This window comes from Panthera onca, chromosome C1, assembly GCF_046562875.1.
Source record: "Panthera onca isolate mPanOnc1 chromosome C1, mPanOnc1 haplotype 2, whole genome shotgun sequence".
Classification (NCBI taxonomy): Eukaryota; Metazoa; Chordata; class Mammalia; order Carnivora; family Felidae; genus Panthera; species Panthera onca.
This window is the reverse complement of record NC_138346.1, coordinates 123,250,284-123,277,955: the sequence shown is the minus strand read 5'-3', so window position 1 is coordinate 123,277,955 and position 27,672 is coordinate 123,250,284. Positions and strand designations below refer to the sequence as shown.

At 47.4% G+C, this 27,672-nt stretch overlaps 1 long non-coding RNA gene and 1 other non-coding gene across 2 annotated transcripts in view; both read left to right on the top strand.

The window, feature by feature from the left end:
* Positions 1-2,869: 2,869 nt before the first annotated feature.
* The window catches only part of LOC132673308 (uncharacterized), a 43,539-nt gene continuing 18,736 nt past the window's right edge, over positions 2,870-27,672 (top strand). The window contains exons 1-2 of the long non-coding RNA XR_009607978.3: positions 2,870-6,279; positions 10,170-10,334. This is a non-coding gene — a long non-coding RNA (uncharacterized LOC132673308). The remainder of the gene's footprint in view (positions 6,280-10,169; positions 10,335-27,672) is intronic.
* LOC132673971 (U6 spliceosomal RNA) lies at positions 14,667-14,773 on the top strand. The gene has a single exon (XR_009608302.1). It is a non-coding gene; the product is annotated as a U6 spliceosomal RNA (small nuclear RNA).

The window sequence follows — 27,672 nt, the reverse complement described above, 5'->3', positions numbered from 1 at the left end:
GAAGTATCTGCTTCAAGAGCATTTGTGTCATTGTTAACAGCACTCAGTTCCTCAAGGACTGTTGGCCTCAGGGCCTTAGTTCCTTGCTGGCTGTTGGTTGAAGGTCATTCTCAGATTCTTGCCATGTGGGTCTCTCCATGGGTGGCTTGTAACATGGCAGCTTGCTTTGTCAGAGTAAGCAAACTGAGAAAAGCCAGGGGAAGACAGAGTGCAAGTAAAACAAAATCATAGGCTTCTGTATCTTAATCTCAGACAAGACATCCCCTCGCTTTTCCTGCATTCTGGTTGTTAGAAGTGAATCACCGGTCCAGCCCATATACACAGGGATGGGATTAAACAGGGGTGAGTATCAGTAGGAGGGATTTGGGGGAGCCTTTTAGAAGCTGACTACCATATACCCCAACCCTAAATCCTTTTCCTTAAATCTGCTGCTACCCATTTAGGATGGCAATCTATTTTTCTCCTTATATTTACCACTCAGCTTCTCAAGGGAGGGGTCTAAATTGGTGAACCCATTTTCCGGCCACATACTCACTCCTTAACATATTCCATGGTGGCTTCCATTCTTGCCACTCTACACAGCTGTTCTCTTGAAGGTTCTAAGAGAACTCCTGAGAGCCGAGTCCTTTTCTTCTCCTCCTCTGTCAGAGCCTCTCTTCAGCATCTGATTGCTCCTTTTTCTCTTAAGATTCCCTCTTTTTTGGCTTCCACGATACTCTACTTTCCTGGGTTCTCAAGCTTTTCTGCGTGTTTCTTCTCTGTTTATTCCTCTACTGCCCCCACCCCTAATTCTGATCAATTACTACAGTGTGCTAGATGTGGTATCTTATATTTGATAGGACCTATTATTTGAGAGAGACTGAAGAAGTTTTGGGGCCAGCTCACGATTCATGTGGGCACAGAGAAATGACCGATTCATTAAGCCTGTTTGGAGAGACAGCATAAGTAAAACTGCAGTTGTTTTAAAAATGCATGCTCTCACCTGTCACAGTCATGAGGACCCTAAGGAGACATAGTGACTGAATGCAATGTGGTCCCAGCTAGGACCCTGGAATAGAAAAAAGACATTTGGTTAAAAATGAAGGAAACCTGATAAAGTATGCACTTTTGTTAACAATAATTGATCAGTATTGCTTCATTAATTGTGATACATGTGCCACACTACTGTAAGATGTTAAAGCGAGGTACTTGGGGCGCCTGGGTGGCTCAGTCGGTTGGGCGTCCGACTTCAACTCAGGTCACGATCTCGCGGTCCGTGAGTTCGAGCCCCGCGTCGGGCTCTGGGCTGATGGCTCCGAGCCTGGAGCCTGCTTCTGATTCTGTGTCTCCCTCTCTCTCTGCCCCTCCCCCATTCATGCTCTGTCTCTCTCTGTCTCAAAAATAAATAAATGTTAAAAAAAATTAAAAAAAAAAATAAAGTGAGGTACTTGGGTGTCAGATATATGCGAACTCTGTGCTCTCTTCACCATTTTTCTGTAAATCTTAAAAGTATTGTAAAATACAGCATTTATTTAAAAATTTTTTTAAACGTTTATGCATTTTTGAGAGACAGAGAGAGACAGAGCATGAGCAGGGAAGGGGCAGAGAGAGGAGGAGACACAGAATCCAAAGCAGGCTCCAGGCTCCCAGCTGTCAGCACAGAGCCCGACACGGGGCTCGAGCTCACAAACCACGAGATCCTGACCAGAGCCGAAGCTGGACGCTCAACCGACTGAGCCACCCAGGCACCCCTACAACATTTATTTTTTATTTATTTATTTATTTTTTTATCAGCAAAGAAAAGTTTATTAATAGAAAAAAAATATTGACAGTTGGAAAGAAAAATAAGAGGAGGACTTGTGTGAGATTCATTTGTTGATAAGGAGACAACATTTATTTTTAAAAACGCACCCCCTCAAGCTCCATTCTTCCCACAGGAAGGTCACACTAGTGTTATGTACATTTACCTTCGTGTCTCGTGTCTCCACAAGATTCGGCCCTCAGCTTTGTGCTCACCTTTCCACCTCTTTAGAAGTGAGCCCAGGGCCCTGCACATTCTACATTGTTGTTGAATGAACGAGCAAGCAAATGTGTGATTGGGAAAGACCCAAGTGAACTCTTGGACGGGCTGTTCTGTCAGGACGTAATTAACCCAGATGAAGCCCCGGGGAATGGGAACATTTCACTGGCCTTTGTCTTCAGTTCATTCGGTTCGACCAAACCTCCGAAGTGGCATGTCCCCACTTTCTTCTTCAAATTACAGGTTCTGCTCTGTTTTTATCTCCGTCACATCCTCTTCTCTCCCTTCTTTTTTCTATTGTTGTTTCTCCTACCGCAGTTCCCTTTCCACCCATTTTGACCCAAGCAATGGTTGTTCTTCCTAGTGAGTTGTGGTCTAGTGGGAAGTTTCTTGAGCGTCAGTGACGAGCTTGGGCTGAAGGAGCACAGAGACGTTCGGTTCTGGATGTGTGCCACCCAGGTAACCACAGATCCTAGACGGGAAAGCTTCATGCCACTTCCCGTGGAATTTGTCAGAACGGATTTGTTTTGACTGGCACTGAACCATTCGACTTAATTTTCAAATTTCAAAAAAACAATGAATGTAAATTGGAACAATTATTTTGGTTTCTGAACTACCTTCAGGTTTAGTGTTTGCTCATGGACAGGCTGATCAAACAGAGAAAAAAGTCTCCCTTAATGGTCACTCACAGAGCTCCCGGCTCTAATTCATAATAATCATAACAAACCTTTGCATACTTAAAAATATTTGCCTCCTCCCCCTTGCCCTCCCCTTCCCCTCGCCCTCCCCTTCCCTCTCTTCCTTCCCTCCTCCTTTACCTCTAGATATATAGCTTGCTTATTCTTACACTTGGATTTCTCTGGGCCTTGCACAATGTCCTTTTTTTGTTCTTTTTTCATGTTTCAAAAATAACATGCCATCCTCTGTAAAGGAAGCCAGGGCTATTGGCTGGTCCTCAAAAAAGATGGATGGGAGTCAGCTGATTTCTATTGGTTTTAATCAGCCGTTCGGAGTTTAAGTCTGGGATGTGACATGAGAATAAATGCAGTTAATGAGACCACAAAGTTTTGGCCTCAGCAGCACAATTTTCTGATCCTCTGACCTGACTGGTTATAGATTACAATTAAAAATGCCTTGTAATTTTACAGTGTTTCGTGCTCTTCACAGAAGTTTATTTTATCTGGTTCTCATACCCTTAAGCCGCCATGGTTCTTTGTAGAGTTATAATTCTCAGGTTTGCAGACCAGCATGGCACTGGGTGGGGAGCATGTCTGCAGGGTACTGGAAGTTGGGAGAGACTAAGCTTGGGGTGAATTCCCTTGGACTGTGTTTTGGAGTGGTGAAGGCTTAGTAAGCCCAGAAGGGAATTTCTGGTCCTTTGTGGAGGCAGGGACTGTGTCTGTCCTGTTAATACTGTATCCCCAGTGCCTAGAATAGCACATGGCATAAGGTAGGCATCCAGGGAAAGTTGGCTCAGTATCTCCTTCCCTTGGTGGAGATGAGAGAAGGAAGCTAAAATGGACAGAATGGTGATTCACTCCCATCACCTTTGTCCCAAAATAGAGATTTCAATCAACAGTCTCGGGGAGGTTGTGGTTCCCAAATTGTTCCTATTTGTACGGGAGGATGAGCCTAGCTCTCTTTCCACTTCCCTTCTTGTGTCTGACAGGGAGGATGAGTTGTTAATTAGGTTAGTCACAGTTCAGAACACTGAGCAATATTTACTCATGGGTAGGACTTTGAGGACAATGGGCTGGTGTGTTTACCAACCCGCACAGGTTTGTGGGAGCTCATCTCTTTGGCCTTCTACAGCTGGCCAGAAGGTGGTAAGACCCTTCAGCCATGAAATTGGGGCAGTGTGTCAACTTATTAGGGGTTGTCCAATGGAGTTTCAGGCCCAAACCCAGTTAGATGTTTAGATAGAGGTATGTTGACCACGTATGTGCTATTTTCCCTCGTGCTCCTGTCTCTCTTAGGAACACACAGGAAGGAGGGCTGGCTGAGCCAAAGCAGGTCTTGAGAACCGCTGGACCCGTTGTCAGGACCGTAATAAGAGCCCCTACGTCACCCAGATCCACGTGTAGACGATCTTACTGTCCATTCTCCCTATTCCTTTTTTTTTTTTTTACCTCCATCTCCAGGCTTGTCTGCAGTAGCTCTTGGAAAAAGGAGCATCGCATTAGTTTCCTGTGATTGCTGTTAACAAATTATCACAAAGTTGGTGGATTAACAACAGAAATGTATTCTCTCACAGTTCTGGAAGCCAAAAGTCTAACACCAAGTCAGCAGGGCGTACTTCTCCTGAGGCTCTCTCCTTGCCTGTTCCAGCTTCTGGTGGCTGCTTCATTTCTTGGCTTGTCTCTGCCTTACTCCAACCTCTTCCTCCGTCTTCTCCTAGCTTTTTCTGCTTCTGTGTGTGTCAGGTCTCCCTCCGCCTCCCTTTTATAAGGACACATATGATGGCCCTTGGCGCTCACCCAGGTAATCCAGGATGGCATCTCCATCTCAAGGTCCTTAACTTAACTTACATCTGCAAAGACACCTTTTCCAATCAAGGTAACATTCTAGGTTACGGAGATGCAGACCTGGTATTTCTGGGGCCACCACTCATCCCACTATTAAGCAGTCTCCAAAATCTTGCCTTTACCTCTTTTTCCTCCTCCTTTCTCCCTTTAAAAAAGAGCCTGGTGTGTCCACAACTGAATTTCTTTGGGCAGGTTAGGCCCCCAGGTCTTGTTCTTGGGTACGGTGCTGAAAAGGACAAACAGCACCTTATTTCTTCTAGTGATTGTGACATACTCTGAATTGGAATAAAAAACACAGGACTTCCAGGCTGGTTTTATGTGACACCAACATCTGGATGAAAAGCTAAAACAAATGAAACAAACAAACAAAAAACCCAGCCAGTTAACCAGTTGCTTGTTTCCAAGCATCTAGATGTTGGGTCCTTGTATTGGGGGTGGAGGCAGTCTTGAGAAGAGGAGGAAGGTCACAGGTGGCCTGATGGCAGGATGTCAAGGGTCTGGAGTGGAGGGCACACTCTTAGGAGTGGGGGGAGATGAGAGGGAAGGCGGAGGGACTGACTACCGAGTGCAGACCCGCAGAAGTGTGTCCAAAAACTTGGGGTGGAGGCGCAATCAGAAGACAGGAGTAGCTACAAATGCCCGGATCCTGGTCCCTCCAAGCAGCCATATTAAAGATCAAAGGGAAAAAGTCCGTACATTCCAGAAGGAATCAGGCAGCCAAGCGCCAGTATGAAAGCATTCTTGACTGTCATAGCCTCGAGTGCAGCGAGCGGGCTCTGTGCTCTGCCCGCAGAGTAGAGAATGCTCCTTTCGTCTTCACGGGGTCTGAGCTGTGACGGGGATATTTTCAGTACAATCAAAACAAGATGCTTGGGTGCAATGGCTCCTTTTTTGCTTCCCTGGGGACGTTTAGGGGCCTCTGGGAATAGGAGTATGAGGGGACCCTGTCTCTTTGGTTTCTGGCTTCTCAAGAGCAATTTAACCCATTTACATTTAGGCCTAGGCTTTTGAGACAATGACCTGGTTGACAGCTCCTTTTCTATTTGGGACTTTCCTGAGAGCTCAGGACTCCAGGATCCTGATTTGAGGGTGCTGCTGTGCTCAGTGCCTGAGCGCAGTGGGCCTGACAAAACGATGGCAGGAAAGTTGCTTGGGTCTGAGCTCCTAGGCCTTTAGCCTGGGGTGGTGATGTGCTTTCTTTTCGTCTCAAACCACAGCGGCGACTCCTCCTCCTCCGCTGCCTGGCCTGGATTTTGGATTGGCTAATGGACGCGGGCCATGTGATTTGGCCATAGCTCAGCTGAGGCCAGACATCCATTTGGGTCCTAGGAGTCAGTGCAGTTGGCGATTAAGGGCCCAGGCTGGGAATTTAGTGATCCTGCCCCTTACTAGCTGAGTGGACTCAGACCTCTGCTTCTTTCTCTGTGGGAGTGTGAGGATGCCCACCTTTCAGGCTGTTTGTGAAGATTGCATAAGAGAAATTTGGAAAGCACTAGCTCAGTGAGTGACCTACAGTAAGTGCTCAATAGATGCTAGCTATTTTTGTGGCTGTTATAAAAGCACTTCTCAGAGAACATCCATTTGCTCTCTTTCCCTCCTCTGGTCTCCCCCCACTTTCCTTTCCTAATAGGAGTCTACATCTGGGAACCAAAAACATGAGAGAGAGAGATAGAAAGAGACAGAGACACAGACAGAGACAGATGATGGATGCTTCCAGAGATCCTCTCAACTTGGCTGGGAGCTTCTTTGTCCGTGGTAAGCCAGTTTTGTTATGGTCTAAGGCAATTAACAACTTAAAAAAATATGTAAATTTTAATTAATGCAAAAATTATGAACCACTATTAAGATTCCCAGGGAGGGGCACCTGGCTGACTCAGTCGGTTAAGCATCCGACTTCAGCTTAGGTCATGATCTCGCAGTTCATGAGTTTGAGCCCCATGTTGGGCTCTGTGCGGACAGCTCGGAGCCTGGAGCCTGCTTCAGATTCTGTGTCTCCCTCTCTCTCTGCCCCTCCCTCACTCATGCTCTGTCTCTGTCTCCCCAAAATAAATAAATGTTGAAAAAAATTTTAAAAAAAGATTCCCAGGTAGAGTTAAATCCAGTTGGTAGGTTACTATGCCTGCGAAATCCTGCCTTTCATACAAGAAGTCAGGGCAAGAAGTGCAAGTGATGGGTATAATTGTAAACAAGGCCTTTGAAGATCATTTTCAGATCAAGAATCATCACCTATAAGAAGAGTGATAAACAATGGGGCGCCTGGGTGGCTCAGTCGGTTAAGCATCCGACTCTTGGTTTCGGCTCAGGTTATGATCTCACAGTTCGTGAGTTCGAGCTGACAATACGGAGCCTGCTTGGGATTCTCTCTCTCCCTCTCTCTGCTCCTCCCCTGCTCGCTCTCTCTCTCTCTCTCTCTCTCTCTCAAAATAAATAAGTAAACTTAAAAAAATTAAAGAGAAGAATAAATAACATTTCAGACACTATAAATTTCTTTTCTTTTTTCCTCCCTGCCCCCCCCCCTCCTCCCCTCTCCCTCTTGCTTGCTTGCTTGCTTGCTTATTCTTCATGTGTGGCTCATGCCTACCTGATTTTGGAAATTCTAGTGAAAAATTCTAATGAAAAATTCTAATGCTTGGCCCATAGTAGGTGCTCAATAAAATTAGTTTGAATGAATTTCTTCCTTCCTTGGAAACATTTTTCTAAAATATTATTTTATATACCATGTAATTTTTAATATTTTTCTAATTAAATATTCTACTATAAGTGAACTTTTATCTATTTCCTTCACCACCCTCCATGTTTATACATTGAAATGGAGAAAGTGCTTTTGGGTAGCACTGGACTTGGGAGCTAGGAACTGGAAGGGACAGGGCAATATATTTTCCTCTCCCCTCGGCTTCACCACACATGTTAGCTTTATCCTGCTGTCACTGTGGAGATGCTTTCTAAGCTTTACTGGTCACATCATGGGAAAATTGGTCCCCCCCACCACTCCTGAGTCTTTACATCTTCCTTGCTCAAGCCTTTGGTCCAGACTGAGATTGGCATTTCTGAGTCCCTATTCAGAATTTCACAGAAGAGATTCAGACTGGCCCAGGTTAGGTCAGGGGCTCATCCCTGAACACTTGGCTGTGGCCAGGGCCACATGGCATAGACATAGCTGCCAGAAGTTCGTTCTTCCCACCCTACATGTGGCTGGCAACAAACTACACACAGTGTTAGGAAGACACATTTTGACTGAATTTGGTATGAGATGAAAGTTTTTGAGCAGTAAGCTACATGTGAGGAAGGTTAATCCAGTAGTAATGTCAGGAATGATCTCAGTGGTGAGAAGAATGATTTACTAGGCATTCTTCTAGCAGAATGGGGGAAGGGAATTGGAAGGCATTGGGGCCTTCAAGAATTCTCTGGTAATAGATTGCAATGGCCATGGAAGAGCTGCTTTTTCTACAACTGTACCCTAGGAGATGATACAGAAGCAGGTTGCGGTAAGGGGAAGAGAGGGGCAGACTAGGGAGGACTTTTTGAGGAAGGGGAGAGAGTTCCTGGTAGGGCTTAGGGTAAGCAATGTGCTCAGCCTTGGGCCTGGACCTCCTTTTCATTGGGGCGCCCACAGAGGGCCTGGAGGAAGCATGTGCTCCCGGAGACTGACAGAACCTGGCTCGTAAGCAGATCTCATGGCCCCTGACATACTGTGAGGCCTGCCAAGCTTCACCTCTGTTGGAAGGCATTTCTCCTGGGGGAGGGCAGGTAAGCAGTGAGTCACTGACAGGGCAGCCCAGTAACACAGCTTGAATAAAACGTGAGAGAAGCTCTTGACTCATCCTGGCTGCTGTTGTCTGCTGAGTGTGTTGGTATAGACATAAACACACGGATGTACACAAGCCCCCATACCCTCTCACACAGGAGGGCAGGTCCACAGGGGGTCAAGAGGTGACTCAGAAGGTAGCAACACAGATAACCTGCTGACTCACAGTTTTACACTCCTCAGCTCCCTCCTCCAACAGGGCCTGGGTTTGAAGGACAGGTGACTTACAGACTGACCCTTTCCTCTCTGGTCTGGTTTTTCTCAGTGCTACCCTTAGTTCTCCTGGTCACCCCAACCTCTAGGGCATCCCTGGTGTGGAGGCCAATCCAGCCACGTCAGGTCCTCAGCCCCCTCATTCACTTGCTCACTGGGATTTCTGTTCCCTCAGCCTTTCCATTTCTCATCATTCAGTCAGTCAACAAGTATTTAATCAGAGTCCATGATGTGCCAGCTCCATGCTGGGTGCTGGGGATCCAGCCGTGCACAAGAAATGACCCCTGCCTCAGGGAGCTATGACCTCCTTAGGGGAGTTGTCCTGACTCACTTTCTGTGGAAGTTGGTCCAGTCAGGAAAGAGATACCTCTTCAAACGCCCCTGTCTCCATAGCTCCATGGAGCTCTTGCTTCTGGGTGGTGACTGGTGGGATCTCTAGTCTGGCCCAAGTGGCTGAATCCTTTCCCATGTACCTACTTCATATTTCTTGCCATCTGAAGAGAGTGATTCCTCTTCCTTCCATCAAATGTGTAGCAATTTGGGACTCTTTTGTAGGCAAAAGGCCTACAATGTGTACAGAACCACCCCACACACACTAGCCCCTAGCCCTGCTCCTAGACCCTTGGCCACTGCCCGTGGTCTTGCCCTGGGAGCAGCGCTTGCTTCATTGACTGAGCCTTAAGGTTTTGCATGTATTTGATAATCACAATGACTCTATGAGAAAGACTATTTGTCATCAGTTCATAGTATCATCATCATTGTCTTTCATCCCAAGAAACTTAGGCTAAGAGAGGTGAAATCCCATTGATCACACAGCTTATGAAGAGACACTCCTGGTCTGCCCAGAACCCATTGCTCTCAATGCTCACACGTATCGGACAAAGAAAATGAAGGACTGAGGAGATTCCATAACTCCTGGAATGGTAGTAGGCCTGGGACTTGAACCCAGGCCTCCTTTCTGTCTGGTGCTCTTTCTCTGACATCACCTTTCAGCACTCTGACCAAGATTTACAGGAAGCTCTAAAGTCTGTGCAGTAGGGCATGAACTACAATGTAACTTTCATCCGTGCAAGTCTACACAGATGGCCTCCTCCTTCCTCAGACCTCCCCTCCCCCAGTGACATCTTGCTTTCCACCAGGTCCCCTTGGGGCCCATCCTTCCCCACACTTTATTTATGTTGTCTTTTATTGTAAAGATCCTCGGTGTAAGTTACTTTCCAACAATGGCATTCGAGAGTGGAAAGTTGAACCATAAGTTTGGCTGGAAGAGCAAGCATTCTGTTCATCTGCAGACGTCCTCTTTCTCTCTCTTTTGGCACTCATGACTGTTTTTTTTTTTTCTTTTGTGGAAGAACCTGTGTTTGGCAGCATAGGCCTGTCAGCATCCTTGTAAACTACAGCTTCTCTTAGTGAAAGGCCTTGCATAGTGGGTGCTTAGCTTTCTTTCACGGGCTCTGAGGACTCTCCTTCTGGGAAGATCCGCAGTTCCCTTCCATTCTGCCTTGAGGTGGCAGGTGCTGCAGGCAGGCTTCGTTCCTGAACCTACTCTGAGTCCCGACCTGAGCACTTGAATGGCAGTGAGACTTTGGAAAAGATACTCAACAGCTTTGAATCTTGATTTCCTCAGCTGTAAGACGGGCATATTGAGGAACATGCAAGGAAAGGAGAATGAAGGCATCTCACAGGCAAGATGGTCCAGATGCCCCCTGGAAGAGGCATCTTCATCTTCAACAGATTGAGGACAGTTGGCTGCCATTCACTGCTTGCGAAGGTAAAAAGGCTTAAACTTCAGGTAAACCCCACAGTGATCTCTTTGGTACCCACATATTTATGACATAATTGTTCTCTTGCTGGTCTCTGTGTGTTTTTCTCCAGTGACGTGGTGGGAGACAGTTTGGGGGTGCTGTTACCTGTCTGTGGGGAGAAGTAGGCCAGAATGGGGGGAAGTGTGGCTGGAGGGCCCTGGTCCTTCCCCAGATGCCATTTGCCGGTGGTCCTGAGACTTTGGGCAGGACATTATCTTCAGTTTTTTCCTCTATAAAGTGACAGGAAGCCTGAACCCTTTGTCGGAGTGATGAGCAATGAAACGAGATAGCCTTTGGAGCATTTTGTGCAGTGCCTAGTATGGAGTGAATGCTGCGGATCAAATTGGCATAATTTTGGAGGGTCCTTGTTTCAAGGGTATTTTTATTTTGTTTATGAGGCAACATCTTCTTGTAGGAACCTCCCCAAAGAAGTGATTCCCCCTCAAGTTATTCCTTGAAGGTCCCCCTGAAATGTTTCCAGTTGGCTGGGCCATGTTTCTGATTTCGGAAATAGAGGCTCTTCTCAGCAAGAGGGTCCCTGTGCGTGAGGACCCTGGCCTATGTAAGCAAGCATTGCTTGTTGTCAGTCCCCTCCACTTTTTCTGGAGCTTGAGGATTCATAATCTTGACCTTGATATGACCTTGCAGCACAGAATTTGGTCCATGGTGTGTTGCTCATTCTGGACCCCACCTGGGATTGGGGGAGAGAATAGGGTTTATTTTCAAAGTGCCCCATACCCTTGTACATGCTGTTTCCTCTGCCTGGAACAGTTTTTGTCTTCTCATCTCTTCTGGTAAATGCCTAGCCATCATTTAGGAGGGGTGTGTGTGTATGTGTGTGTGTGTGTGTGTGTGTGTGTGTGTGTGTGTTTGTACAAACTTCTCTGGGCCATCCTCAGCGAATTCCATGGCTCTCTTCTCTGCGTACCCATAATGCTCCTCTCACACCGCTATGACGCACCTGTTGTGCGCTGTGCACAGAGGCCCTGCCTGCTATCCGCTTTCTGTCTCACCTGTACCCGCATTTTATACTCGAGTCTTACTGTGTTCCCTATAGTTTTACAAAGTGCGGGGCCTCCTCTCAGTTCTGTGACAGCATTGTGTGCCCCTCCCCTGTGTCCCACCCCCGTGTGGTGAGCCCCTGCTCATCGTTGGGAGTCTGTTGAACACCCCCTGCTCCAAAAAGATGTCCCTGAGCACCCACGTCTGGGTGGCCCTCCTGTGGGCTTCAAGGACACCTTGTCATGGTCCCTGTCACACACACTGCTGGATGGTGTCACACGTCCCTGCTGGACGGTGCGCATCTCAGGGGAAGGGGCCATATATCTTGTTCCTTATTGTATCTCTGAACCAGCCCAGGCATGTAGTAGTTGCTCATCGGATTAAACCATCACATCCATTTTCATTGTGAGGAGGGAGCTTGTCTTCATTATCTTCATGTCTGCAGTGGTTAGCACAGGCCTGGCTCACGAGAGTGCCTCATCAAGGCTGGCTTACGGCATCGACTCTGAGGCCCTGTTGCAGTGAGCTCCAAAGCTCCTTCTTCCTGGATAATCAGATTTCTCTTTTAGCATCAGAGCACTAAGAAGCCGGAAGGGGTCCCTGAGGCCCATCTCCTCACAGAAAGTTCCAGCTCCCTCCCCTCTCCCTGGCAGGTGGTCCTGTAATACCTTCCCTCCCTCCTCAGCACTTCCACTCGCCCCCCGCCCAACACCTAGCTGAGTGGTTATTGGCAATTCATGTAATGTTTCTGGGCCTTTCTTCAGGCTTAGACTCACTCTGGTTGTACTTAAGAACATGAATTGGCGTTGTCCAATGTTAGCAAATGTTCGCCCAGAGCTGGATGTTGCAGACCTGTCTCTGTCCCCTTCATCTGATCAATATGTTGAGCACCCAGGTCAATGGGAGTCACCCCGTGAGTTCCTGGCCCATTTATTAAAAATGTGGAACAGTTTAAGTTCTTGCTGCCTTGACTGGAAGTCGTTGAGCACATGTTGTTTCCAGCAGGCTCTGGGGCTAGGAGGTCAAGTTTCAGATGCGATTAATTCAGTGTAAAGGTGAGCCTGCCAGGCCTGGAATAAAGAAGAACTGACAGCTGATTTACGATGTGGCTTTTAAACAAATCACCCCTAAAACCCAACTCGTTTCATTATGGAAGGGGCTCAATTTGTATTAAAGTGTCATCCTTGGCCCCTGTAGTCAGCAGCTGGTGGAAAGAAATGGGATTTCAGCGATTCCAGAAAGTGTCTCCACAATGTTTGGCAAAAGCAATGCTGGTGCTCAGGTCCCTCTTACATTTACTTAATGACAAAACATACTGTTGGCACCTGGGAGCGTGTGGTGACTGAACAAAAATAGCTCTGGGAGGCCCCGTCCTTGTCCTCGGGGCTGAGGGTGATCCAGGATGTGCGAAGGCCCCCACGCAAGCTGCCTTTTTGCACTGGTTGACCTGCTGTGGTTTCTGTCCCCAGAATGGGGAACAGGGATAGCGACAGGTCCAGAGAGGAAGCTGCTCTCTGCTTTTGGGAAGCATTGCCTGTCTGGGAGCGTCCATAGGACACTTTCACTAATTAACGCATTTCAGCTCACTGCGTCCCATGCAGGAAATAGAAAGCCTGCATTAGTGTCCAGGAAATAGAGAATGTGACTAAACCTTCTCCTAATTCTGGCGCTGACTTCCAGGTATTTCAGTGTTTAATGACACACCATCTTGTTTCTCTTTGCCCTTCCTGTTCCAAAGATGACACGGAACATTTTGGCGCCGTTCAGGAGCGCTGGGCTCAGGTGGAGCCCCGAGGGTGGCGGTGTAAAGAGAGGCTCTCGCAATAGCGACTTGCATTTTCATGGCTTTTGGTCTTCCTGTCCCCGTCCCAATAACAATGACTAAGCGGCAGAGAAGGTGGAGTCATTTCTGAATCCCAGACAGGCCGCCCCGGGGGGCTCCTCGTTAGTGGTCAGTCCAGCAGTGGCTGGCGGGCACGGAGAGCGAGCCATCTGTGTGTACGTAAGAGGGCAAAACTTGGAGCAAGAGGCCCTGAAAAGGGATTGTGACCGTGGAAGGAAACCCCACCGTGACGTGGGTGCCAATTTAGCTGGACAGGGCTGGGTACCAAGCACGTTCACGTCCTGGGTTTCCAGGCTGAGCTCGGCAATCTGTTGGGCCCGAGGCGGATGTGAAATAGAAGATTGCTCCTGGGATGGGCAGCCCTCTCTCTGGGTGCTTGCACACAAAACGTCTGGGAGCATCTGGAACCATGAGCCAGAGATGCCAGCTTCTCTTGGCTGGGCAAGTGGCTTCCCGGACTTTGGAACTGCAGTCCATAAAAGGAGAATTTATGAACAAACAAGGAAACCGATCTCTCTTCTGCAACATTAAAAAATATTCTCAATGTGAAGTCTTTATTGCTGCCTTTTTTTTTTTCTCGTAACCCAGTCCAATTCAGTGAATACACTATAGTTCCAAATTTCTGTCACCTACCACCTCACCTGCTGAGCCCCTCCAGCAAGGTCTTTGTGTTTCTTGTTTTACATGCATCACATAAGGCCCAGTGTTTGGGGGTATTTATACTTAGATCTATGTCCTTGGTATGGCTTCATGGAAAGAATTTGAACTTTGGGGCCAGACAGATCCAAATTTAAATCCAAATCCGACTTTTCAATGGTTGTGTGAGCTTGAAAAATCAACTTAACTTTTCCTAGCCTGGTTTTCCTTGTATGTAAAATAGAGACAGTTCCTATTTCAGGGTGCAGTGGGGATTACGTGGGGCAATGCATTATAATTCCAATGTAGGAGGAGGCCTGGGGGAGGGCAGGCTTTATACTCTATGTTGGTAACCATCTCTCCACCAAGCCTGTTTGCAGTTTGCTTAAAGGAACACTGTATTATGTTTATTTCTGTATCTCTCTCAACACTCAACCCATGCTTTGTATATACTGTTACTCCAATAAATAGTGAATGAACTAATTTTATTTTGAAGTCAAAGTGGTGCGAGGAAGGGATTCAAGGGCAGTGAAAGGGACATCTGACTGGGCCAGAGCCTCCCTACTCAAGGTGTAGTGCATGGGTCACCAGACAACTAATAAAAATGCAGAATCTTGGGGTGCCTGGGTGGCTCAGTCAGTTAAACAGCAGGACTCTTGATTTTGGCTCAGGTCATGATCTCACAGTGGATGAGATCAAGCCCAGAGTCGGGCTTTGTGTTGACGGTGCAGAGCCTGCTTGGGATTGTCTCTCTCCTTCTCTCCCTCTGCCCCTTCCCTGCTCACTCTCTCTCTCTCTCAAAATAAATAAGTAAACATTAAAAAATACAGAATCTCTTGTGCTCGTTTCAGCAGCACATATACTAAAACTGGAACGATACAGAGAAGATTAGTGTGGCCCTTGCACAAAGATGACACACAAATTCGTGAAGCTTCCATATTTTTTCAATAATAACCAAGTTATGGAAAGAGCCTAAATGTCCATCAACTGATGAATGGATAAAGAAGATGTGGTTTATATATACAATGGAATACTACTTGGCAATGATAAAGGATGAAATCTTGCCATTTGCAGCAATGTGGATGGAACTGGAGGATATTATGCCAAGTGAAAGAAGTCAGTCAGAGAAAGACAGATATATGTTTTCACTCATACGTGGAACTTGAGAAACTTAACAGAAGACCATGGGGGAAGGGAAGGGGGAAAAATAGTTACAGAGAGGGAGGGAGGCAAACTATAAGAGACTCTTAAATACAGGGAACAATCTGAGGGTTGGTGGGGGGGCGTGGGGAAGAGGAGAAAATGGGTGATGGGCATTGAGAAGGGCACTTGTTGGGAGGAGCACAGGGTGTTGTATGTAAGCGATGAATCACGGGAATCCACCCCAAAACCAAGAGCACACTGTATACACTGTATGTTAGCCAATTTGACAATAAATTATATTTAAAAAAATACAGAATCTCAGGCCACACCCCAGACCTACTGAACCAGAGTCTGAAGGTTAACCAGTTACCCAGGTGATTCATGTGCACGTTAAAGTGTGAGAAGCTCTGTTGTCAATTTATAAATGAAGGAGTAAGAATTAGGAAGCTAGCAAAATAATTTGCTAGGACCTACTAGTTTTATTTAAAGGGAACATTTGGGGCGCCTGGGTGGCTCAGTCAGTTGAGCGCCTGACTCTTGATTTCGGCTCAGGTCATGATGGCAGGGTTGTGGGATCGAGCCCCATGTTGGGCTCTGTGCTGAGCATGGAGCCTACTTGAGGTTCTCTCTCTCTCTCTCTCTCTCTCTCTCTCTCTCTCTCTCTCTCTCCCTCACTCTCTCTCTCCCTGCTTGCCCCTCTCCCCCATTCACTCTCTTTCTCTCTCTAAAAAATAAGAATAAAAAAAAATTTTTAAGGAAAATTCTATTCACAATGAAATATACCACTAAGAATTTTAAGTCTGATGGCAGCTTTCCTCCACTTTCAGAAGACCCTGTCCCTGGTGGTTAGTCCATGGCCACAGACGGAGCTGCCCCTGGACTTCCCTTTCCCCTCGGAGCCCCAAGCACCCATCCCTTGTGCCGTGCTCTCAGGAGGCCGTGTCGTCCCTGATGGCCACCTCCTCTCCGAGGCTCTGTGAGTCGGCTTGCTGCCCAGGGTCTCCTGGCTTGGCGCCATGGCCCGGGACACACTCAGTCACCACAGCTGTCTGTCTGCCTGAGCGCCAACCATGGGGACCTTGCTCAGCTCTGCACAGAACACCCATTGTTTCTGTTTGGATCGTTGCCCTAAATTCGGTTCGTTGGAAAGTGCTTGAGAGGATCTGTCGTCTCGCGTCCACTTTTCAGAGTTGTGGTGTGTACCTGGAGAGTGGCATAGACCCACTTCTTCCAAAACAGGGTGAACCTTTGTTTGTCCTTCCCACCCGCACAAACCGTGCAAGCGTGTGGTCTTTCTCGCCTTCCTCTTTGGACTTAGGCTTGGTAAATAAGGCATCCATGCGGGGTCTAAATCATGCTGGTGTCTATGCAACCTGCCTTCCATGGGGGTGGGAGCAAAGCGCCTGTGGGTTCTACTTCTAAAATATGCTTCCAGTCACGTTCCTTCTCTCCACCCCCCCTCAGGCGCCACCTGGCGGGCCACCACCCTTCCCGGTACCCTCCTAACTGGGTCCCTGCAGGCTAACTCTCCACACAGGCAGCCGGAGAATTTTTTCTTAAAACATAAATTGGATAATGTCTGTTTCCTGCTTAGAGGCTTCAATGTCTCCCCACAGCGCCGCTCTCCAGTCTCCTCTTGGGGACCTCGGGGTGCTGTCTGTCTCCCGCCCTCCCTTCCGTCACCTCTGCCCATCCAGTGCTCCCTAATCACGCTGGTCTTTCACTTCTTGCACCCACCAGGCCCTGTCAGGTTACAGCTGGGCCGACCCATCCTCAGACAGGCCTTCCCATCCACCCCAGCTAAAAGAGTCACCTGACTCTTATTCTCCATGCCACTCATCACTTTTCATTTGTTGGCTTTCTTTTTTGGCCGTCTCCTCTGCTAGACCGTAAGCCCCACGAAGGCAGGGAGGGTGCCTCACCATTGTGTCTCCCGTGTCTGCACCGGGGCCTGGCATATGCCAGGAACTCACTAAACGGCTGCCAAATCGAATGAATGAACCCACTGTGTGCTCAGCATTTTCACCCCAAATCCCCTATCTGCCATCCAGAGGCACCTCCTTCACTCCTCTGGGCTTTCTCCGGCAGGTGGATAGACTTGTTTCACGAAGCCTTCCTAATGCACCCTAGCCCAGAGTCATCTTCTGTCTTAGAATCTACTGTGGTACCACTCACCACCCAATCTCTCCTCTCTCATACGTCCCCCGTACACGCACGCTGACACGCTCACTTACAGTTATACCTGTTCTCTCTGTGTTGGCTAGACTTTGTTCCTCTGAGAGAGGAGGTGGGGACGGTGGGGAAGTTTGGGCTCTGGAGCCACACCGCTTGAGTTTGAATCTTGCCTCTGTCAATTACTTGTTGGGCACCTGACAAATTCTCTGTGCTTCAGTTTTCTTATCTGGAAAGCAGGGACAATAGCAGAACCTTCCTTACATGGTTGTTGTGAGAATTAAAAGGCCTAAAACATGTAAAAATACAAAGAACAATGCGAGGCATGTAGTAAGTGCTATATAAGGGTTAGGTATTATTATTATTATTATTTAATTGAGGAAGAAACCAAGGACCAAAACATGATTTTGCCCTGTGACGTTCTCCTGGAACTGGGCTTCGAATCCACAGAGTTTCCCTAGACCAAGAACCTTTCCACCTTCACCGTGGCTGCTAGAGGCTTCCTTTGGGACCATATTCCTGGGGTCTCCTAGGGCTCGGTCATGGATACATGTCAGTGAAAAAGAAAAAGCAGTTCAGGTATTGAGCAAAATCATATGTTCATTCAGCAATTTACATCATTCTTCCCTGCTGGCTCCTCAGCTGGAAACGAGAGGATAAGCACTGGCCATGGTCCCCAGGACGGGCTTCCAGTACAGGTCCATTGAGTGACGCACCTGAAGGGAGGGCCCTACCCAGCTGTGGTGTCAGGGCCAGGTGCGAGGAGTCCTTTCCTTGAGCCCAGCCTCCCCTCCCTCCATCTGCCCTTCTGTCTGCCAACTTCTTGCCATCCCTGCCCTCACGGTGGAATTAAGTCTTCTTTTCGTATTTGTCTTAAGTTGTACATCTCACCTTGTCTCCATCTCTTTCACCACATTTTCTGCCCTTCCCCCAGCCCTTCCCGCGGCGAAGCCTGTGGAGCTGACTCATGCTTCCCAGGGCTCAGAGCCTTCCCTATGTTAGGGATCATCTGGGGCACAGGTTTATCAGGCCTTTCTCCTGCCTTCTGGATGCAAGTGCTTTTATAAGCACTCCTAGTGACTTGTCTTTAGGGAAGCTGGGGAGTCCCCGCCCAGGGCTTACTCATGTTCCTTCTCCACAAAATCTCCGCGTTCTCCCCCAGCCCGGGCTGCATCGAACGCCTTGACCTGGTGACGACTCTGGTTGTGGTTCTCTGTGTTGCTATCTAACTCTCCACAATCCATAGCTCTTCTCATGTGATAGAAATTTCTTGACAGTAAGCATCACGTTTTCTCTCACACAGTGGACCCTCAATACATAGTTGGTTGAAGTTCTACTTTTTCCCTCTCGTTGTATTCATTTTGGATGAACACTGGAATGGTTTTACCTACACACCATCAAAAGGCAATGAGGGAAGAGACTTCGAAATACATTAAGCAAAAGAGGGGCAGTGTTCATTGTGATTAAACATGTCTCACACGCTGCGGTCTGGATTACTTGCTGATGCCTACAGGAGAAGATCCATGGACGGAGCTGGGTTGGGTTTCTTGTCTGAAGAGCTATTTCCATTCCCAGCTCCAACGTGAGCTACGTGTGTGACCCTAGGGAGATGTGTCAGCAATCCCAGCCTCAGTTTCCTCACTGTAAAAAGAAGGTTAAGACCCTATATCGTTGGGATGGTTGTGAGGGTAAACGAGATACCAAGTACGAAATCACTCTGTAAACTGTAAAGTGCTGTGGCAATGGTAGTAATTACCCTTAGTCGTCCCTAGAGTTGGTTTTCCAGCTCACCTGTTTTCTTCATAGCCTGGCAGCTTTCCTACCTGGGGCATGTGACTAGAATTTAAATGCCATGCTAGGGAGCCCAGAAAATCTACTTCCCAGCAAGAGCTGTAAAACATCCCATCCTAATCGAGAGAGACAAAGAGGAACAATGACTCAGAGGCAGCTCCAGGGGAGCGGCCAGCTCAGACAAGAGACTCCTCAGACCTCAAAACGTCTTCTTACATGGGTGTGCCAGAGAATGTGAGCAGACCCATTGTAAGCTTTGGTCGTTCAAGGAGAAACTTGGAAACCAGACTATGATTGGATGGGTGTTTAACATCACTGAGAATGAACAAGATTGTCAGATGGTAACACTTAAAATCTGAACAATAACAATAAAAAGACAATAAAGGCATTACAGCGAAAGGGGACTGTTGTCCTGTAAATGAACTCTTAGAAAATCAGATTTTTCTGAATTTGATAAGAATGTATTAGAGGAGGCAGTTTGCAGAGTTCCATGGGCTCTGGCGGGGCTGGGCTGAACGTGTGAGAAGAAAGCAACAGATTTAAAAAATCTGTACAAACACCAATAGAAATAAACTTGTAACTTGTTGCGACGCACCCACATCGTTAGAGACTCTGCCCTTAACATCTCTCTTTTAAATCTGGCTCCAGGAAATAGATTTGGAACCGGATCAATCCCATCCTCGACTCTGCCATCCTTCTGTCAGAATTATAAACAGAAGATGATTACAGCACATCCTGCATGTGCCTTCCATGTGGCTCCAGTCTCGGCCTCACAAACGCAGCGAGTAAACACTCTCCAAGTGCAGTTCTGAGGCGTCGCCCATGTGTTTCGCTCTTGAAGGGGGAGAGGCCGGGAGGCCGGGCCCCGGGGGGCGTCTGCCCTGGGAGCTACCAGCCTTTTCCCTTCTCCTGGTGGCGGACAGGAGGTGGCGGACCCTTCCTTCAGTGCTTTGCGTGGTGGGGTGGAGTGGGGGAGGCTACAAAGGACGGTTGGAAGCGTTTTCTTTTCTTTCTTTCTCTTTTAAAAATCCGTTTCATTCCATCCCATTCCTGGAAAACCACAATCCCCCCCAGCAGTCTCCGAGTCCTTCGGTTTTGAAAAGCACACATTTTGTCTGCTACCCTTTGCTTCTGTGGATCTGTTTCGAGCAGCAATTACTTTCCGTGTAAATGAGTATGGAGCTGAGGCTTTCATTAATGTGTCAGGACGCCAGGCTCCTGTGGTTTGACACCATTTAAATATACAAATTGTTAACTTTATGATTTTTTGACAAATTTCTCCCCTCTCCCGAATCTCATATGAATCTCATTTTCCCAGGAACTGACCAAGGAACTCTGACCTCTTGCCTCAGTCGTTTGAGGGCCTCTGGTATTTTTTTCTTGGCCCGCTACTCTTGAGATCCGAAGGTGAATTGAACTTCAAAGGGCAGCAAGCCAGATGTCTTCTGTCCCCACGAAGGGCTGGTTTCCTCTCATTTGTGTGCGTTCTGTGTGCGTGAATTCAGGTCGGTGTCTTTCCCCTGGGCCTCCCCTGCTCCCAGCTCTGCCCCCAGGTCAAGTTCCTTGTTATTTGTGCTGCTCTGGCATGAGTGTGTGCATGCATGTGTGTGTTCCCCATCAGCACCAGAGGACGCCGGGCTCGCACTGTCCAATTCAGCAGGCCGTAATTCACATGGTTCATGTTGATTCGTACTGAGCGCTTGAAATGTGGCTTCTGAACGGAGAGGTGCTCTCAGTAAAAGACGCACTCGATGTCAAAGATTTAGTATGAAAAATGAAGCGTAACATGTCTCAATATGCTTTTATATGGATTACACACCGCATTGATAATATCGTGGATAGATTGGGTTAAACTAAATATGTTATCCATATTAATTTCACCTCTTTTTAAAGTGTGGCCACGAGATCATGTAAAATGACATATGTGGCTCACGTAACATTTCTGTGGGACGGTGGTCATCTGGACCGATGATGGAGACTTTGAGATGCATTAGCCGAGTCACAGGCTTTGTCTGCACTTGCGCTGGTAGCCTGCAGATGTTAAGGCTCTGCCGTGATGAGTAGGTAGGCTTTCAACAATCACGTTCCATAACTTGGAACTGCGGAGACACTCTGTCTTCATGTGTACCTTCAGGATGCCACATCGAGTCAAGTTTCTCAGGTGGTCCCTCTTCTCTGGCCAGGCTGATGTCCTGTGCATGTCCTCGTGTGTGGCATAGAGAGCCTCATGCTCACTGGCCTGGGGCTGGACGGAGGCTGCTGGTGACTCAGACCTGGCTGCAGGCCCCCCGTATACCATGAGTATGTTTGTCCTAGGCAGTATCCAATCACTTGCCACCAAGTCTGGGCTGGATCACTTCTCTTTGACCTTGACATGTTTAGGATGCAGCTCAGCAGGAAAGGACTTTAAAGATTAGGTAGTCTAATCTTTCCATTTTACAAAAGAGGGCACCAAGACTCAGCCGTATGGGGCGAGAGGGCGGTTTTTATGAGCTTTAGACTTTGGCAGCAGAAGTTGCAAGTTCAAATCCTAGCTCTGCCACTTCTTAGCCAGGAGAACTTGGGTAGGTTAGTTGAACATTTCTGAGTTCAGTTTAGATGCCTGTCTAATTAAATGAGGATCATCATATCTCTCTCAAAGAATTGTTGTAAGAATGAAATAAAAGATGCTTGTAAATGCCATGGACTAAATATTTGGGCCTCCTCTCCCCCCATATTCATATATTATTAAACCTACCCCTCAAAGTGTTGGTGTCAGTGGGTGGGGCCTTTAGGCCCATTAGGGCTCTGCCCTCTTGTACCTGATTAATGCTCTTATAAAGGGAACCCAGGGAGCTCCCTCATCCCTTCTGCTTTGTGAGGACACAGCACAAAGACGGCCATTTACAGACCAGACACCGAATCTGCTGGCGCCTTGACCTTGGGCTTCCCAGCCTCTGGAACTGTGAGAAATAAATTTCTGTTGTTTATAAGCCAGCTAGTCTATGGTACTCTGTTAGAGCAGCCCAAATGGACTGAGACAGTAAATTACTCCTACTGTGATCTGGCAGAAAGTGAGTACTTGATAAATAGTGATTACTCTCGAAAGGTCCTACAGCCGATTCACAGCCGAGGTTGGGCTTAGAGCCCAGATCTCAACTTTCTATTCCAGTGTCCTTGTTTTATGGGATACACCAGGCTGGGCATAACCTGTCGCCTCTAAAGTCAAATCACCAGGTCTCAGAGATCAGTTGCCCACAGCTCTGCTAAGTATTCCTGCAGCCGCCTGGTCTGCCACCCGAATTGCACTCCTGTTTTGTACCGCGTTGAGCCATTGGCTTGTCTATGTCCCCCGGGCTCTGCAAGCTCATTGAAGGTAGGGTCTGTACCTCCTTCACTATCACTGCCCTTTCATTCTTTCAACAGTATGCTGAGGACCTATCCTGCACCAGGCCTTTTCCTAGACTTCTGGGGTGCATCAGGGAACACAAGGAGACAGAGATCTTGCCTTTGTGGAACTCAATTTCTAGTTGGGGGAGATGGATGCCATATTGGAAGGTTATGCAGGATTCAGCTTATGCACAGTCAGGATCCATGGACTGGCCTGGCAATGGCTTGGTCTGTGCCTGCCAGCCTGGGGCCACTGGTGCCTGCATTTTGAGGCAGTCCCGGGGCCACCCACTGCTGCCACTCCTACAGCTCCAGGGCCAGTTGCAAGGAGTGTCCCTCAGGTTGCTTCCAGGCACGCCCCATAGGCACTCGCCCGGTGCCTGTCCTGCATCTTTCAACTCCCACCTTCCACTCTGCGGCTCTCATGTTCCCATGAAGGTGAGGAGCCCCCTCTGGGCTCGTCTGCTTTCACATCGCTTGGATGTATGAGGGTGTTCAGACCCACAGGGTGGACTTTGACCAATGAGAGACAGAGACTGAAGGCTACGTTCTCTCTTGGGCAGATTGTTTGGAGATGCATTGCTTCATCCAGACTCTCTGAAGCTGTCCTGTGCGACCCAGCCCTCACTTTTTACAACACTGTGGGCATTTGGAAACATTTTCCCTCAGGTTTATTCTCCCTGCTTTTGTGCTCTACCCCCTTTTCCCTCATGTCCACTTCCCTGGATCGTATTCCTTTAAATTACGTTTTCTAGGGAACCGGGCTAAGGAAGTAGGGTGATAAGTGCTGCAGAGAAAGAACATTTAGAGCGGGTAAAAAGGGGGGTCAGGTGTGCTGGTGAAGGGTGGCAGCTTCCAACAGGATTGTCAGTATCAGCCTTGTGGAAAGGTGATATTTGAACAAAGGCTCGAAGGTGAGGAAGTTAGCCACTCTGGGGAAAGGACATTCCGGGGTGGGGAAAGGAGGGAACAGCAAGGCATCAAGCCAGAAGGGGGCAGGCGTGGTCACGGCACAGCAGCGAGGCCAGGGTGGCTTTTGGGGTTCAGAGGGAGAGGTGCAGGAGGTGAGGTCAGAGGGCTGTGGGGAGGGGGGAAGGAGGGTATCTTACAGCTTACGGGTCACTGTAATGATGTGAGCTTTTGCTCAAGTGCACAGGAGGCTGTGCTGAATTTTGCCCAGCGGCGTGACATGGCACCTTGGTGCGCCTGATAGATAGCGCCATGCCTGGCACACAGGGGGCGCTCACTCGGTGTTTGTGGACTGGAAGCAGGATGAGCAGGTGATCTTCCACGGACCCTGCTGGGGAGCAGTGCCCTGCAGAGGACCCCCCCCCCCCAGCCATGTAGAGGCTAGAGGCTGACTTGGACGTTTCTAAGCAAGAGTTGAAAACAGATGGAAACAAAATGCCAGTGTTAATCCAAAAAGCATGTGGAAGAAAGATCAAATGGGAGAAGAGAATGAATGTGTTTTCAGAGGAGCTGTCTGCCTCCTTCAGAACCAGATTTGTGGGAAGCCAGCCGAACCAACCTTGTGACTTGTGGCAGAAAGTGGGTTTTTGACTGTATCCGGGGAGTTGGGAAAAGTGTATCCACCTTCCCCACACCCTAGCAGCGAGGGGAGGGCTCTCCATTACCAACCAAGCAAGTCCTGTGAGCTTGGATTTGCTGGAAATGTACACAACCGAGTTTTCCATCGTTGGTTCTATGAAATCTCTTTGTGGGGGTCCTTTCGGGTTCAAGTTCTGTGGATCACGTACTTTTGGGTCCTGGGTGGATTCAGTGGGTGGATCCATTACCACCCCCCCCCCCCCCGCCCCCATCATGGCTTGGTTGAGGGCAGCAGGAGTGTCAGGAACAAGAATCCTCAACATGCATCCTCGTTTTCTCCAGGGCTTGTCTTCTTCCCTGACTCCTTCTCTTTGTCTTCACCTCTCAATGATTACGAGTGTCAGAGGAGAAAGAGTCTGGGGTGGTGCCTGGGGAGTTCGAGTTCTTGGAACATAGACAAGGCAATAGGTCAGCGGGAGCATCTCAAACATCTTCTCTAGTAAGGAGCAATGCCTGCTTCCAGAGAGCAGAAAAGAAAGAAAATGTAACAACATGAATCCTTTTATTCTGGGTGCAATGGGTCAGGGGGAGGGGAGATTGAGTGGGTTTTAGAGTCTGAATTGGACATGATATCGATGATTAATTTTAAGGAAATCTGGAGACTTGTGCCCAGGCCAAGGAAAATGGCTGGGCTCTTTGTCAAGAATCTTGTACGTCAGTCTTCCTAATCACGTTATGTTGATGTGCAGCTACCCCTCAGCTATGCTGCTGGGAGAGAAGGCAAAGCTCGAGGATTCTTAAGTATTTTCCAAGAAAGACCGCATAAATGTTTGGAATCTAAAAAGATCATTTAGTATCTAATAGGTGAAGAGATTGAGCCTTGGGAAAGTAAATAACACACTGTGTGTCCGCAGAACATCTGAGAGCCTTACAAGTGGAAGCAGCCCATTGGGCAAGAACAGGTCTCAGACTTGTATAGGACGTGCTGCCATTACCCAGATGGGCAGTTGGGGCCACAGTGAGGCCCAGTTGTTCACAGGCACACCCCTAGGCGTTACCTGGCTTTCTTGGTAGCCAGAGGAGCATATCATAGTCAAAATGCACATGGCTGTTGTTTCGTTATGGGTTTTCTTGAATACCATAATATGGTTTATAGAAATATAGGAAGCAGGATTTCAAAATTTAATTAATATAAAAGCAACGTAAAACCCCATCGCTATATCCTTGATTATGGGAAAAGGAGCGGTATGGCCCATTCCTAAACCCTTATCATTAGCCAGGGAAGCCCCCCATGAAAGTGTAGAAACAGTTCTGTTTTTCACTTTCTGCCCTATATCCCATCCCATCTGGAACCCACAGGAATATAGGTTTGGGAATGGCTTCTCCTTGCTCCTTGACCTGTCCCAGCTCTTCATCTATACAGGACCTTTATTCTAAACCAGGGATGGCAAACCACACTCCACAAACCAAACCCAGCCCATTGGTTTTGTTGGTATGTGAGTTAAGAATGGTTTTTACATTTTTAACTGATTGAAGCAATCAAAGGCGAATGTTTTGTGACATGTGAATATTTTACGAAATCTAAATCTCAGCCTCCATAAACAAAGTTTTACTGAAAAAATAGCTACTCTTCTTTATTAACCTATTGTGCTAAATGGCACAACATGCTAAGTGCCAAGGGGCAGAAGTGAGTGGTTAAGACGGAGACTGAATGTCCCACAAAGTCTAATATTTCCTGTCTGACCCTGTCCACTCCTATGATATTCAGATTGGTAAGGGGACCTCTTGCCCCGGACACTGCCTTTCTCTCCTTTGCCCTTGACCCCTCAGTCATTTTAACACTTTCTTCCCTACCCCTTCCCATCTTACTCTTCTTTGTTCATTGGCACAGCTCATCAGTCAGTCCCTGGATGGCAGGGAGTGGGACTGGAGGTGGGGAATGAGAAAGCCAGAGCAGGGAAAGGAGGTTCTCCCCTTGTCTGGCCTGGAGTCACCAAAAGTCACCAAAAGTCACCAAAAGACCACCAGAGCTTTCATGCCATCAGGAAGGACTCTGTCTTTTCCTTTCTGGATTATAGTCTAGAAGAATTCCTGAATTTTTCTCTATGTTTAGCTCATGGTAGCCTCTTTATGCCTTAGGAAAGCAGGGGTTTGGGGAGGAAACAATCTGTCCTGCACAAATGCATTCCCTGTATGGGGATGAGAATTTACAATGTAGAGGGCCTGTCAAAGGTTACACATTCTTACTGTCAACTGACTGACTTCTTCTGTGAACACAATCTACATATTATGGTTTCTTTGCCTTCGTTAATTCCTTTTCTTCCCCTGGGATCTGCCCCCTTTCTCCACCTGTGTCTTCTCCTTCTTTCAAGAGCTGCTCATGTCCTCTCTGCTCTACTAAGCTTTTCCAGACTGTCTGTTACAAAATTTTTTCTCAAGTCTTAGGAAAGTACTTCCTTTCTACTTTTCACTGGGCTCTTGAGATTGTTCGGGACTGTCTTGCTGTCTGGTTTCCATCACCCTGATCTCTGTGTCCATGATCTCTGTTCCAGTGCAGACTCATCTTTCTCCTGAACCCCTAGAGGTGGCCCTAAACTGCAACCCACTGTCCCATTTACACCCTTCCTCTATAGGCTCTGGAGCATCTGTCTGAGCTGTAAAGCTGACCACCTTGACACCTGCTTCAAACCCTTCACTGCCCTCTGGAGAAGATGTATGAAGCCTCATTTGAGCTGGTTCCCATCTTCCTCTCCAATCTCATCTCCTGCTTCAAATTCCATGCTCTGGAAAAACCAAATTAATTATTATCTGATACACCATTCCTTACATCTTCCTCTCTGCCTAGGATGTTTTTCTGCCATTCCACCCAGTACCCTCCTTTTTAAAATTTATATTCAAGTTAGTTAACATACAGTATAGTCTTGGCTTCAGGAGTAGAACCCAGTGATTCATCTCTTACATATGACACCCAATGCTCATCCTGAGAAGTGCCCTCCTTGATGCCCGTCACTCATTTAGGCCATCCCCCCCTACCTCCAGCAGCCCTCAGTTTGTTCTCTGTATTTAAGAGTCTCTTATGGTTTGCCTTCCTCCCTGTTTTTATCTTATTTTTCCTTCCCTTCCCCTATGTTCATTTGTTGAGTTTCTCAAATTCCACATATGAGTGAAATCATATGTTTTCTTTCTCTGATGGATTTATTTTGCTTAGCATAATACATTCTAGTTTCATCCATGTTGTTGCAAATGGAGAGACTTCATTCTTTTTCATTGCCAAGTAGTATTCCATTGCATATATATATCACATCCTCTTAATCCATTCATCAGTCTATGGACATTTGCACTCTCTCCATAATTTGGCTATTGTTGATAGTGCTTCCATAAACATTGGGGTGCATACACCCCTTTGAATCAGCATTTTTGTATCCTTTGGATAGATTCTTGGTAGTGAAGTTGCTGGCTCATAGAGTAGTTCTATTTTTAATTTTCTGAGGAACCTCCATACTGTTTTCCAGAGTGGCTGCACCAGTTTGCATTCCCACCAGCAGTGCAAAAGAGATCATCTTTCTCCACATCCTCACCAACATCTGTTGTTTCCTGAGTTAATTTTAACCATTCTGACTGATATGAGGTGGTATCTCATTGTGGTTTTGATTTGTATTTCCCTGATGATGAGTGATATTGAGAATTTTTTCATGTATCTGTTTGCCATCTGGATATTTTCTCTGGAAAAGGGTCTGTTCATGTCTTCTGCCCATTTCTTCACTGGATTATTTGTTTTGGGGTGTTGAGTTTGGTAAGTTCTTTATAGATTTTGGATACTA